The 14138-nt window shown below is 35.0% G+C and overlaps 1 pseudogene; it reads right to left on the bottom strand.

Moving 5' to 3' along the window:
- Positions 1 to 10894: 10894 nt before the first annotated feature.
- On the bottom strand, positions 10895 to 11838 carry LOC109165450 (annotated as a pseudogene).
- Positions 11839 to 14138: the final 2300 nt, after the last annotated feature.

Genomic DNA, 14138 nt, shown 5'->3' on the forward strand with positions numbered 1-14138 from the left:
GTATAAATATTTGATTTCATATTCATATTTTTGAGTTTGTTTTATGCATACAATTAAATTAAGTGCATAATATTATGGTTTTAAATTATGCAATTAAGTGAATTTAATTCTGTTGATCATTGACGATTCGATAAAAATTAGTATATTTATTAAATAGATAATACTCAAAATAGTCACCCAACTATCTCATAATTCTCAATTTGAATCTCAACTACCAATTTATCTAAAATGGTCACTCAATTATTCAAAAATTTAGGAATTATTTTGTGTAAATTAATAATCGATGACCAATTTTAAAATGATGACATCGGTCTTATTTGGTAAATGGCGAATCCACCAAAATTTATTTGGTAACTCAACACGGTTTTGAGTAGTTTAAAAAAAAAAAAAAAAAAAAAAAAAAAAACTTTTTGTATATATCTTTTTTTTTTTTTTGGCTTTTTCCTTCCCTTCATTCCTCTATTCTACTCGACTTCTTAAAATTTATGAAAAAATCATGACTTAAGATAGTTTTAGGTTCCTTTTTCCAAGTCGATCCAATGTGTTTCCACATAAGATGGGCAAGGGTGAAATAGAAGCGGCGTTGAGCTCCTCTTATAGAGGAGCTCAATCCCCTCTTTCGCTTTCCCAAATACCTGAGGGCCAGACGGCCAACCGGGCGCGTCGTCAATTTTCTTCATTTTCCCCGTGGAAGGGTTGCACACCGTTGTGGGTTCTCAGATACCTGAGGGCCACTTCCGGGACCTTAAGTGATGAGCAGTTTGTAGGGTATTAGTTTTCCTCGTCCAGGATGGAAAAGAGGGACAAGTGGAGCCCGTCATCGGTGGCAGCAAACGTGGCTACTTTATCCTCCTTGTCATTATTGTGGAGATCCAGGTGGGATTTGACGAATTCAGGCGATGAGATCATAGCAAGCCACGCCTTTGAAACACATTGGAAACGCATCAGAGGTTTCGCCGACAACCTTGTCAGAATGTCGGAGAATATGAGATCATGTGGTAGATGAGGAAGTGGGCTCCGAGGAAGGTTGCTTACTTTCCGACGATTAGAGGCATGGGATAGCATCGACATAATTGGGAATAGTGAGAGGCGGCTGCCGGCCAGAAAATGATAGATTGATCAGAAGTAGTATATAGTATGAAGTCTAATTCTTATTTATAGTGAAGAAACGTAATCCATCTTTAATAATGCCTATTATGGAAATTTCTCTGATTATATTACACCCTTAATTCTTTTCCAAATTGGGAACAAATAACATTTAAGTTTTTTCCTTTTTTTTTTTTCAATAGATCCAGTTGATATGATGAAAATGGATGAAATTTATCTTATTGTTTTACCAACTATTACACGGTAAATTATGCTGTGCACGTGCCCTGCACATGGTGTGCACGAATCTATATCCATAATTTTTATAGTGTAGATCCATAATTTCTAGAATCTGTGAGCTAAAATTTATACTTGATTCCAATTGTTAAACCATGTTTTCACAAATCAGTGTAGTATAAAAATTATAGATCTACTGTATTCAAATTATGGATCTACTATATTTAAATTATGGATCCTACGATTTTAGAAATTATGAATCAAAAGTATAAATTTTCAATCATTATTGCATGGACCATGGTCCATACAATTGTGTGTACCATAAATAAAAAGTACATTTTTAATATACTAAGGATACATTATTTATGTACGTAAGGTACATTTTTTGAAAGTACATTTTAAATATACTATGAGTACCTTATTTTATATAATCTACCTTTAATACAAAAATAATGTACCTTTAGTACAAAAATATTGTACTTTTAATATATTCAAAATGTACCTGATATTCATGGTCTACACAATTTTTGTGGACCATGGTCCATACAATAATTTGTCTAGCTCACCGAGAGTCTAGAAATTATGGATCTATAATATACAAATTATGGATCTACAGTATACAAATTATGGATATAGATTCGTGAGCACCATGCAAGGTGGGCACTGGGCACGTGCTCACAACATAACGCACGGGGGCAAATTTTATTGTGCACCATGGTCTAAAACAGTATCTTTTCTTTTAATGAAAAGAAACGGCGACACCTGTTCCATGTTATTAGTTCTGTTTATATAATATATTTAGTTTCATTTTATATACATTGTGGATTCTTCATTTCTGCACAACTAAAGTTTTATTTTGTTTCAACTATAGTTTTATTATTTGACATTATACATACAATAGTATTATTACAGTGAGACCTCTTATTGAATTTCATTTTATACACACTGTAGTCTTATTATAACATAACTAAATTATAATTCTAATTCAACTACAGTTTCATCAGACAATATACACTCAAATATGTGAGACATATTATTCAGTTTCTTTATATATATATATATATATATATATATATATATATATATATATATATATATATATATATATATATATATCGTAGTTTAATTTCAGCAAAACTAAAGTATCATTTTTTGTTTTGAAAACTAAAGTATCATTTAGTCCAACTAAAATTTTATTTGACAATATACATTCAATACGTGAGACATGTTATTCAGTTTCATTTTATACATATTACAGTTTTATTTAAATATAATTAAAGTATAATTTTAATTCAATTACAGTTTCATTTGATAATATAAACACAATATGCAATACAAGTTATTTAGTTTCATTTTAGATACACCGTGGTTTCATTTTTTTCTAAACACAACAGAAAAAATACAGAATTTATTAAAATTTAGCGGCCGCCGATTCTTTACTTAAAGAAACGGCGCCATTTTTCGGACCATGGTCCACACAGCTCATGGCCCACCATATAACAACTGTTATACATGAGGGTGAGGCTTACCTACTTTATACCATAGTGATTTTAAGTTTCCCTCATTATTCAAAAAAAAAAAAAAAAAAAGATAAAGTCAGTTGTCAAAATTTTTAATCAAAATCTCTTTATATAACAATAAAATTCTTTTTATTCGTCAGTTAATACGAACTGTCCAATCCAAATTAAACCATCTTTTAAAAATATTCCAGCTATTAGTTATTTAAAAATCATATATTGCTAAGTTGCTATATATCAGAAGGATTTTAGTTTAAATTTTTAGTAGATTGATGTGGTCGAAATGCCCAATTTGTTTAAGCAAAAATTTGTGTGAGACCGTCTCATAGGTCTCAATTCGTGAAACGGATCGGATCTTTGATTAATGATGTCAAAGATTTGACACATTAATCATATATCCAACCCGTCTCACGGATTGAGACCCGTGAACGGTCTCACACAAGTGTTACCCATTTATTTATTGTTAGGAGGGGTTGAAATGAAAGACATTCTAGAATTTTCCTAATTTATGCTTTTATCGTTCTATGTCAAAAAAAAAATATTCAAATTTCATGTGTATAATTATAAATGGCAAAAACTTTTGTGAAAGGTCGGGTTAATATGAAAGTAATACATATATTAGCAAATGTAATACTAAACATGAAATAAATTGTTTATTACTTATAAGGAAAAATGCTATCTCTAGAGGAAAAAATGTAATACTTTTACATTTTGTCATAAATGTATTACATTTTCTTTTATAAGTGCAACATTACTTATAAGATAAAATATAATACTTTTGATGAAAAAAGTAATACTTTTACATCAAAATATATAAGTATTGCATTTGTCCTCAAAAATATTATGTTTCCCTTATAAGTAACAAACATTATATTCATGATTTAGTATTACATTTGCTAGTACAAATATTAAATTTGTATATTGACTCGATCGGACTCGACTATCTCATGGATAAAAATTCTTGAGAAGGTATCACAAAAGTGTGTCATTGATAAGGACGGTATTCACACATCCATCAACTATCAAATCACAGTATAGAGTTTAGATATCGTTCCACTGGAGATGTGTGACACCCCGAAAAATTATCATTTAGATATCGTTCCACTTTCATGATGAGATTTGTGTTGTTCATCACATAAATAAGAGAAACGCGGTTACATATTACGACAACTATGGGAGTAAGCGTCGTCGTCTTAGGTAATAACTGTTGGATACAAGCCAGTTTTGTCCATGAATTTTCCACCCCAAATTCTCTCATCTTCCAAACACTCACCTTGTCTCTCTGTAACCAAGACGCCAGGAGAAACCCCCTCGACTCACATAGGGAAATGTTTCCGCTCCTTTCGGGCTTCGGTCCGGACAGAATGGCGGCAGAATTTGTTGTCAGATTGAAAGAGACAATTTTCGATTCCCAATTGTCACGAGCCACCATTGTGCTGCTTGACCAGTTTAGCGTCCCATTAATGTGGACACCGATGTTGGGGTAAACAATGCCGACCCTAAGCACATTTGGGATGTTTTCCCAGGCACCCGACAAGCGTACACAACCTCATAGTCATAGTTTTATTGGTCGTATCCAAACTCATACATCCCGACAGACGGCCAGCCAGGCGCGTCGTCGATTTTCTTAATTTTCCCGTACAAGGGTTGCACACCACCACTTTCTGATCCATTCCTTGGAAACACAGAAGCCCGTTGTGGGTTCCCAGATACCTGAGGGCCACTTCGAGGACCTTAAGTGATGAGCAGTTTGTAGGGTTTTGGTTTTCCTCGTCCAGAATGGAAAAGAGGGACAAGTGGAGCCCATCATCAGTGGCAGCAAACGTGGCTACTTTATCCTCCTCGTCATTCTTGTGGAGACAAATTCCGGCGATGAGATCATAGCAAGCCACGCCTTTGAAACACATTGGAAATGCATCAGAGGTTTCACCGGCAACCTCAGCAGAATGTCGGAGAATATGAGATCCTGTGGTAGATGAGGAAGTGGGCTCCGAGGAAGGTTGCTTACTTTCTGACGATTAGAGGCAAGGGATAACATCGACATAATTGGGAATAGTGAGAGGCGGCCGCCGGCCGGATAATGATAGATTGATAAGAAGTAGTCTATAGTATGAAGTCTAATTCTTATTTATAGTGAAGAAACGTAATCCATCTTTAATAATGCCTATTATGGAAATTTCTCTGATTATATTACACCCTTAAATCTTTTCCAAATTGGGAACAAATAACATTTAAGTTTTTTCCTTTTTATTCAATAGATCGAGTTGATATGATCAAAATGGATAAAATTTCTTTAAGGGATTTACCAGCTATTACACAAGAGGGTGTTATTTTACTTATTTACATAATTTAGGGAAATTTATAATTTACACCACTAATAATTCGTGGGTGACATTGATAATTGACATATTTGTGATAGGCATAAATTACAAATTTTCCCTTAATTTATACCATAGTAAGATTTCAACTTTCAAGTTTCACTTATCATTAAAAAAAAAAAGAAAAGATAAAGTTAGCGTTACCTTCACCCACCTACCTACCCATTGCTACCATGACGCATTTATTTATTGCTAATACCACCTACCTACTTAATCCATCCCCAACTATCAATGATCCACAACTGTCTACTATTGGTCTCGGTAGGGTCGGAAGGAGATTCTAGAGGGGGGGGGGGGGGGGGGGAGGGTGAATAGACTCAATTCGTTTTTGACGAATAATAACTCCTTTCTGGGTTATTTCGCAGCGGATATGTACGTAACTTTTAAATTTCTTTGCACTGTTTGATCTTATGAGGAACTTTCGGTTAGGGCTAATGTAATGCGATGCACAAAAGTAACTGCCAAAATGTTAAGAGACAGAGACAGGAGAGTTTTTATAGTGGTTCGGCCAACTGTGCCTACTCCACTCTTCTTCCACAACTTGTGGAGGGTTTTCACTATCACTCCTAGTACAAATTACACCAAGATAGCTTCCTTGATCACTAAGCCGGACAACTTCTTGAAGGTTTTTCAACTCCTCGAGTTTACTACGCCTCTCTCAACTTCTTCTTTAGAGTTGAGGGTTGGATTGAATAATCTTTGAGTTTCTCCAACACGTTGAAATCTTGACTGGCTGGTGGCTGGATGGATGATCAGCGTGTACAAAGATGTAAGATTTCGTCAAGGTTGTGAATGATATCAGATTTACTTCTACAAAGAATCACACCTTGAATCACTAGATTTCAAAAGCTTTGAGAGAGTGTTCTTTGTTTAAAGAGCTTTTGTGAATGAGAGATTGATGGTTCAGAAAACCAGCACCTTCTAATGTGGAGAAAATGGGTATTTATTGGTGAGAAGAAATCCATCATTTGGAGGGAGATGGCATTTCAAACCTATGATCCAGTGGTCAATAACCGGAGAGCCTTGTGCATTTATTGCTTCATTAAATGCAGTTGTACTATATAGACGTTGGAGATAGGCACTTTTGCTTATTTTGTCTTCTAGCACTGAAAAGTAATACTTTGGCATTTAATGCACCATGTTAAGTGTGTTGGATAAAAGATGGAGTGTTTGATGATAGGGAAGTGAGGAAACAGGATCTTCAGGCGTGCGATCACTTTCCTATAAGCTTTAAATCTCCCTTATATAAAGCAACAAGGTTCAAGATTTAATCTTATGGGATACAAGAAGATGATGAAATTCTTAAGTTGCTTTGTTTAAGAACATCCTGTTGAAATGCAGTACTGTGAAATATCTCAGTATAATGCAAGTTTATTGCATGTAAATCTTCAGATGTTTCTCCACATATTTATAGATGCAAAATATAACTGTTGGAGAAGTTACATGGAAGTTAATCATTTAAATTTAAAATTTAACTTCCATAAGATATATCTTATCTGATATATCAAGCATGAGAAATATATATATGAATATTATATATATTCATATGATATGGACCTTCGTAGGTTCATGCACTGCATACAAAATAACAAAGTAAAATATATATTATATATATTTATTATTCAATGCATGTAGAAACCATGCAATGCAACATAATAAATAAATAATATATTTTTATATTTTACATGCACGCAGACATTTTAAACCAACGTTAACTTTTATTGGCCGAAAGATGCCAATTTGCCAAATTAAACGAAAGATGCCAATTTGGCCGAAAGATCCCATATTAAACCATCGTAATCTTCACTTTGCCGAAAGTGAAGTCTAAAGGATTCATTTGGCCGAAAACAATGCATGCTTTACACTAAACCAAAGTTTCGTGTAACCAACGAAGAGAACGAAAGTACATCTAATCGTTAAGCAATGCAATTATCAAACCCGAATCAATATGAGAACTTTCGGTTTCAATCAAACAAAAACATATTTCCCATTTTACTTTCTACCAAACTAAAATAATATTTATAACTCCACAACTCCAAATATTATTTAAGCTTTTCATGGTAGTTCATCTGAACCATTAACTCTCATTACTATATAAATCTCTAACATTCCTCCTCCATTTATATAGTAAAAATTAATACTGTACCAAGATAGATCCAAAACTCATGCATAAATGAAAGTGTCTTACAGATTGAACTTTCACATAGTATTATATGCGTTACATTAATTCGGATTGCAGTGATGGACGAACCTTGAGTCACGCAGTCTCTTTGAAGAAACGTAGATACAATACACACAAGCTTTACAGTTGCTACAACTCAAAATAACTTGACACTATTAAAGGCCATGTGCCCGTATCCATTCATAAGCATTTCCAAGCTAAACCCAAACTTGTTGAAGCGGCCACACTTCATGCTCACATAGGTTGATCTTTTAATTCATGCCCTGCATCAAGCATTTTTTCAAAAGATCAATTAAGAGTAAAACTCATCCCTACTACAATGCAGACCAAGTACTGACCTTAGGGGTATATATAGTACTTGCCGCCAATAAATGAAGTAATCATCTACATTGAACTCAAGGCCTAACGTGATAACTTAGGCGTGAGTTGAGCTTTCCTTCACCTCTTGACTATCAACGGGTTTCAAACCTATCCCTTCCGATGTCTTTAAAACCATGTCCATTGCCAAGGCTTTTGTAAATGGATCCGCTAGATTGAACCGGGACTGTACAAAGTCTAGTGCTACAACACCATTACTTAAGAGCTCTTTCACATAGCTATGTCGCAAGCCTATGTGTCTTGACTTGCCATTATAAACACTGTTATATGCTTTGGCCAGGGTAGTAGCGCTGTCACAATGTACTAAAACAGGTGACATCGGTTTTGCCCAAACTGGAATTTCAAGAATTAAATTCCTTAGCCAATCAACTTCTTTGCATGCTGCTGCCAATGCAATAAATTTAGATGTCGTAGTTGAGTCTGAAATACAACTTTGCTTTTTAGAAGCCCAGGAGATAGCACCTCCTCCAAGCAGAAATACCCATCCACTAGTTGAGGAATAATCTTCCTGATTTGATATCCAACTGGCATCAGAATATCCTTCAAGGATGGAAATATCTTTTGAATATTTTAAACCATAATTGATGGTTTTATTCAGATATTTTAAAATTCTTTTTAATGCCATCCAATGTATTGCACTAGGATTACTAGTGTATCTACTCAGTTTCCCTACTGCAAAAGCAATATCAGGCCGAGTACTTGTCATTGCATACATAAGGCATCCTATCACTTTAGAATACTCCAATTGTAAGACCGGATCACCTTCATTTGGTATTAACTTCAATGAAGGATCCATTGGAGTAGAAACTGGGGAACCACTAAAGTGATTAAATCTTTTTAACACTTTCTCAATGTAATGAGATTGTGTTAAACTTACACCATCCTGAAGTTTAATTATTCTTATTCCAAGAATAACTTCTGCTTCTCCCAAATCTTTCATGGAGAAACTGGAACTAAGAAAATCCTTAGTTTCCTTAACTTTTTCCAAATCAGTACCAAAAATCAACATGTCATCTACATATAAGCAAATAACAACCCCTTGTCCTTGGTTATTAAATTTGCTGTAGATGCATTTATCTGACTGATTTATTCTATACCCATTAGCTAGCACCACTTGATCAAACCGATCATGCCATTGCTTACGGGCTTGTTTTAAGCCATAAAGTGACTTAATCAATTTGCAAACTTTATTTTCTTGGCCTGCAACCACGAAACCTTCTGGTTGCTTCATGTTAACCTCCTCCTCCAATTCACCATTTAAAAATGCAGTCTTAACATCCATTTGGTGGACCACTAGATTGTGTATAGCCGAAATGGCAATTAACAATCTAATAGTAGCAATTCTTGCTACTGGATCATAAGTATCAAAGAAGTCAACTCCTTCTTTTTGCTTAAAGCCCTGTGCGACAAGTCTGGCTTTAAATTTATCAATGGTACTATCAACTTTCATTTTCTTTTTGAAAATCCACTTGCAGCCTATTGGTTTACAACCATTTGGTGGATTAGTCAAAATCCATGTATTATTCCCCATTATAGAATCCATCTCATCATTTATTGCTTCTTTCCAGAAAGCAACATCTTGAGAATTCATGGCTTCCTGAAAAGTCTTGGGATCATCCTCTATATTAAAATAATATAGATTTTTAGTCTCTGTAGACTCCCTTGATCCTTCTATCAAGTACATTTGGAAATCTGGTCAAAATGTTTTTTCTTTTCTTGTTCTTTTACTTTTTCTAAGCTCAGGTTCCTGTGAACTTGCATGATCATGAATTTGATCATCAACTTTGGTCCCCCTAGAACTAGGAATTAAATCCTTAGTTCTATTTGTTGATGAAAAACGATTTTCATCAAAGATAGCATCCCGGGACTCTATTACGGTATGAACCGAAATAAAGTCATTTGGTTCTATAACATAGAACCGGTATGCTTTACTGTGTTCTGCATATCCTATAAAAATACAGTCTATGCCTTTTTCTCCCAGAGCCTTCCGTTTAGGTTCCGGCAACCGTACCACGGCCCTGCAACCCCAAACTTTCAAATAATTCAAGTTTGGTTTTCTTTTGTGCCAAAGTTCATAGGGAGTTACCCTATTTCTTTTGTTAGGAACTCTGTTGAGAATATAACATGCAGTTAGCATGGCTTCTGCCCAGAAACCTTCACTTAGACCGGAAACTGATAACATGCAGTTTACCATTTCTTTGAGTACTCTATTTTTCCTTTCTGCTACACCATTTTGTTGTGGTGTATAAGGAGCTGTGGTCTCATGAATGATACCAACAGATTGGAAAAATAATGGGTCATAATATTCACCACCTCTGTCAGTACGTAATATTTTTACTAACTGACTAGTTTGCAATTCCACCTCTAATTTAAATATTTTAAATTTTTCTAAGGCTTCATCCTTAGAATGCAGGAGGTACACATAGCAGAATCTTGAATAGTCATCAATGAATGTGACTATATATTTTTTATTTCCCAGAGATGGGGTGCTATGAAAATCACACTAAGTCACTGTGAATTAATTCAAGTAAAATTGAATTCCTTTTTATACTAGGAAAATGATTCCTAGTTATTTTATTTAACATGCATGCACTGCATTGTTCCATATTCAGATCAAAGGATGGAATTAATCCATCTTTAGCCATCTCACATACACGTTTATAGTTTACATGACATAAACGAAAATGCCATAATGAAGATTTACAAACTGAATACACAGAACCAACAATATTATTAATATTCAACTTAAACATATTGTTAGACAGAAATCCTTGGCCTACAAAGATATCGGCCTTGGATAAAATAAATCTGTCTGCTTCAAAAACAAGTTTAAAACCACACTTGTTTAATACAATGCCAGAAACTAAATTTTTTCTAACATCTGGGGCATGATATACATCTGTGAGTGCCAACTTCTTTCCTGAAGTAAGCAACAACTCAACTTGTCCAATGCCTTTGACTTTCACCATGGAATCATTTCCCATGTACATGCTTGGACCATCATTCAGACTTTTATAAATCTTATAAAGATTTATATCCTTGCAGACATGTCTAGTTGCCCCAGTGTCAACCCACCACGAGTCATCAGTCTGCATGACACAAATTTCAGATATCATAGCAATGAAATTCTCAGTACTATCAGAAACAAGATTAATTATTTTACCTTGTTTCCATTGGCCACTTCCCTGGCCATGATCACCAGAATTTTTACCTTCCATTTGTGCCTTTCTTTTCTTCCAAATTTCACAGTCTTTTTTAAAGTGTGGACCGTTGCACACCCAGCATGAAACAGATTCTTTTCCTTTTCCTTTTCCTTTCTTCTTAAACTTGAAGAATTTGTGGCCTTTCCTGGCTTCCCTTTTCCTTTACGGTTCCCACTTGATTTGCCTTCATCAACATAGTTGATGACAGAACCTGAAGCCCCGGTGACCTTTACATTACCAGCATTCTTGCTTTCCTGCAGTCTGATTCCCTCCTCAACCCGAAGGTCAACCCCCAATTGTTCCATGGTAAGAGCTTCCTTTTTATGCTTTAAGGTACGTTGTACCTTTTTCCAGGAAGGGGGCAACTTATCAATGATACTGACTATGGCAATGGAATCATCCATATGCATATCATGTTGCCTCATTTGCCCAAGTATCCTAACAATCTCATGAAATTGTTCCATGACCGGACGATTGTCCACCATTTTATAATCATTGAATTCACTTACCAGGAATTTCTTACTGGAGCCATCCTCAGATATGTACTTTGCTTCAAGTACATCCCAGAGGTCCTTTGAGGATTCCTCATACTGATAAATATCAAAGAGGGTGTCAGACATACCATTTAGAATATGGCCGCGGCAAGCAAGGTCATCGTTCTCCCATTTGAGTCTCCGGCGAGTAGCCTCAAGAGTCTCATCCTCCCGTTCCTCCGGCTTTGGGGTACTTAGTACGTATGCCAAGTTCAGAGCCGCTAAGAGGAACTTCATCTTCTTCTGCCACCTACGGAAGCCCACGCCTTCAAACTGCTCCAACTTAGGGAAGTTGGTTGCAAAGTCCAGAAGTCCAGAACTCATCCTTCCTCAGAAACAGAATTTTAAAGCTTATAGATTGTTGGATAAAAGATGGAGCGTTTGATGATATGGAAGTGAGGAAACAGGATCTTCAGGCGTGTGATCACTTTCCTATAAGCTTTAAATCTCCCTTATATAAAGCAACAAGGTTCAAGATTTAATCTTATGGGATACAAGAAGATGATGAAATTCTTAAGTTGCTTTGTTTAAGAACTTCATGTTGAAATGCAGTATTGTAAAATATCTCAATATAATGCAAGTTTATTGCATGTAAATCTTCAGATGTTTCTCCACATATTTATAGATGCAAAATATAACTGTTGGAGAAGTTACATGGAAGTTAATTATTTAAATTTAAAATTTAACTTCCATAAGATATATCTTATCTGATATATCAAGCATGGGAAATATATATATGAATATTATATATATTCATATGATATGGACCTTCGTAGGTTCATGCACTGCATACAAAATAACAAAGTAAAATATATATTATATATATGTATTATTCAATGCATGTAGAAACCATGCAATGCAACATAATAAATAAATAATATATATTTATATTTTACATGCACGCAGACATTTTAAACCAACGTTAACTTTCATTGGCCGAAAGATGCCAATTTGCCAAATTAAACGAAAGATGCCAATTTGGCCGAAAGATCCCATATTAAACCATCGTAATCTTCACTTTGCCGAAAGTGAAGTCTAAAGGCTTCATTTGGCCGAAAACAATGCATGCTTTACACTAAACCAAAGTTTCGTGTAACCAACGAAGAGAACGAAAGTACATCTAATCGTTAAGCAATGCAATTATCAAACCCGAATCAATATGAGAACTTTCGGTTTCAATCAAACAAAAACATATTTCCCATTTTACTTTCTACCAAACTTAAATAATATTTATAACTCCACAACTCCAAATATTATTTAAGCTTTTCATGGTAGTTCATCTGAACCATTAACTCTCATTACTATATAAATCTCTAACAAAGTGTGCTCCCATTTCTAGGATATCTTTCTTCCTAGGATGATCTTCAGATGAGACAGATTGACACATTCTTCTTGAGTTGAGAGAAGATGTGTTGACTTTGACAGTCATTAATGTCTTTTGGACAGAAGGCTTCTTTCGGCTTTAGCTTTCGGTTGAGAAGATCATCTTTCGTCGTCCAGACGAGCTGAGAATTTGCTTCATCAAGCTGTTCTTCTTTCGTCGAAAGAAGAGACCTAACTAAAATGATTCTTAACTCAGTTTCATGTGTTTGTTTAGCTTAACAAGAATTACATATTGAGTTAAGGTACCTTTTGTCTAAAACGAAGGTAACGAAAACAAATGACAAAAAGTTAGGGGTCTACTTCTAAGTTACATTGGTATCATCAAAATCCTAATACATATGTTCCCAACAATTTCCCCCTTTTTGATGATGCCAAAACCTATACTCTCTTTATAAGGCCGATAAATTTCCCATAAAGGATTTTTTATTACAAAATAGCCATCAAGAAGAGTTTACATATGATTTCTAAAAGAATGTAAGAAAATGCAAACATACAAAGTAAATAACTTAGATAAAGACACGATAAATTGAGATAAGAGTGACTTTTATAAAGATAAAAAACACTTACAAATATTGTCACTGGTGTTGAGGGAAAAGAAACCTTTACGTATCTAAAAGTTTCATCTTCTGAATCTGAGCTTCTTCTCTTTCCTTGTCTTCTTTCTCCTTCTGAATCTTGAGCATCTTTTTCTTGTCGATGTCTCGGTTGATGTGTTCTCTGTACTTCTGGATTGAGCTTTCTTTGACAATTCGTTCATATTCTCTTTTGATGTTGCTGCTCAAGTAGTTGTTGTATGCTTCAAGGATGTTTTCTCCCTCAATTATGCCGAGATTCCACCAGGATATGAGTTCGAATGAATGCATTCCTTCGGTGTAGTTTCTTCCAGACTCCTTGTGAATTTTGAAGGCAGCATTGAATTTGACTCCTGGCTCAGCATCCTTTTTGACTTTTGTGACATCCTTTATTGCTTCTTTGATTCGTTCTCTATCAGCTAGCTCCTTTTCTCTGGCAAGTCTCGCTTCCTCTTGCTTATTCCATAGATCACGGTTTGCCTTTTTGATAGCTTCATTTCTTTGGGCTTGATGCACTTGCCGAAAGTAATTGTCTTTCTTCCTCATCCATACGGGTATGTTGTACCCTTCATACATTTTTCCACTTCCTTCTTCGTATGGTCGAAATGTGTGAAAATTTCCTACGGCATCTATAGTAACATTTTCATTATGCAGCAGCCTTTGACGAAG

Source organism: Ipomoea nil, unplaced genomic scaffold (assembly GCF_001879475.1).
Source record: "Ipomoea nil cultivar Tokyo-kokei standard unplaced genomic scaffold, Asagao_1.1 scaffold0117, whole genome shotgun sequence".
NCBI classification, from domain to species: Eukaryota; Viridiplantae; Streptophyta; class Magnoliopsida; order Solanales; family Convolvulaceae; genus Ipomoea; species Ipomoea nil.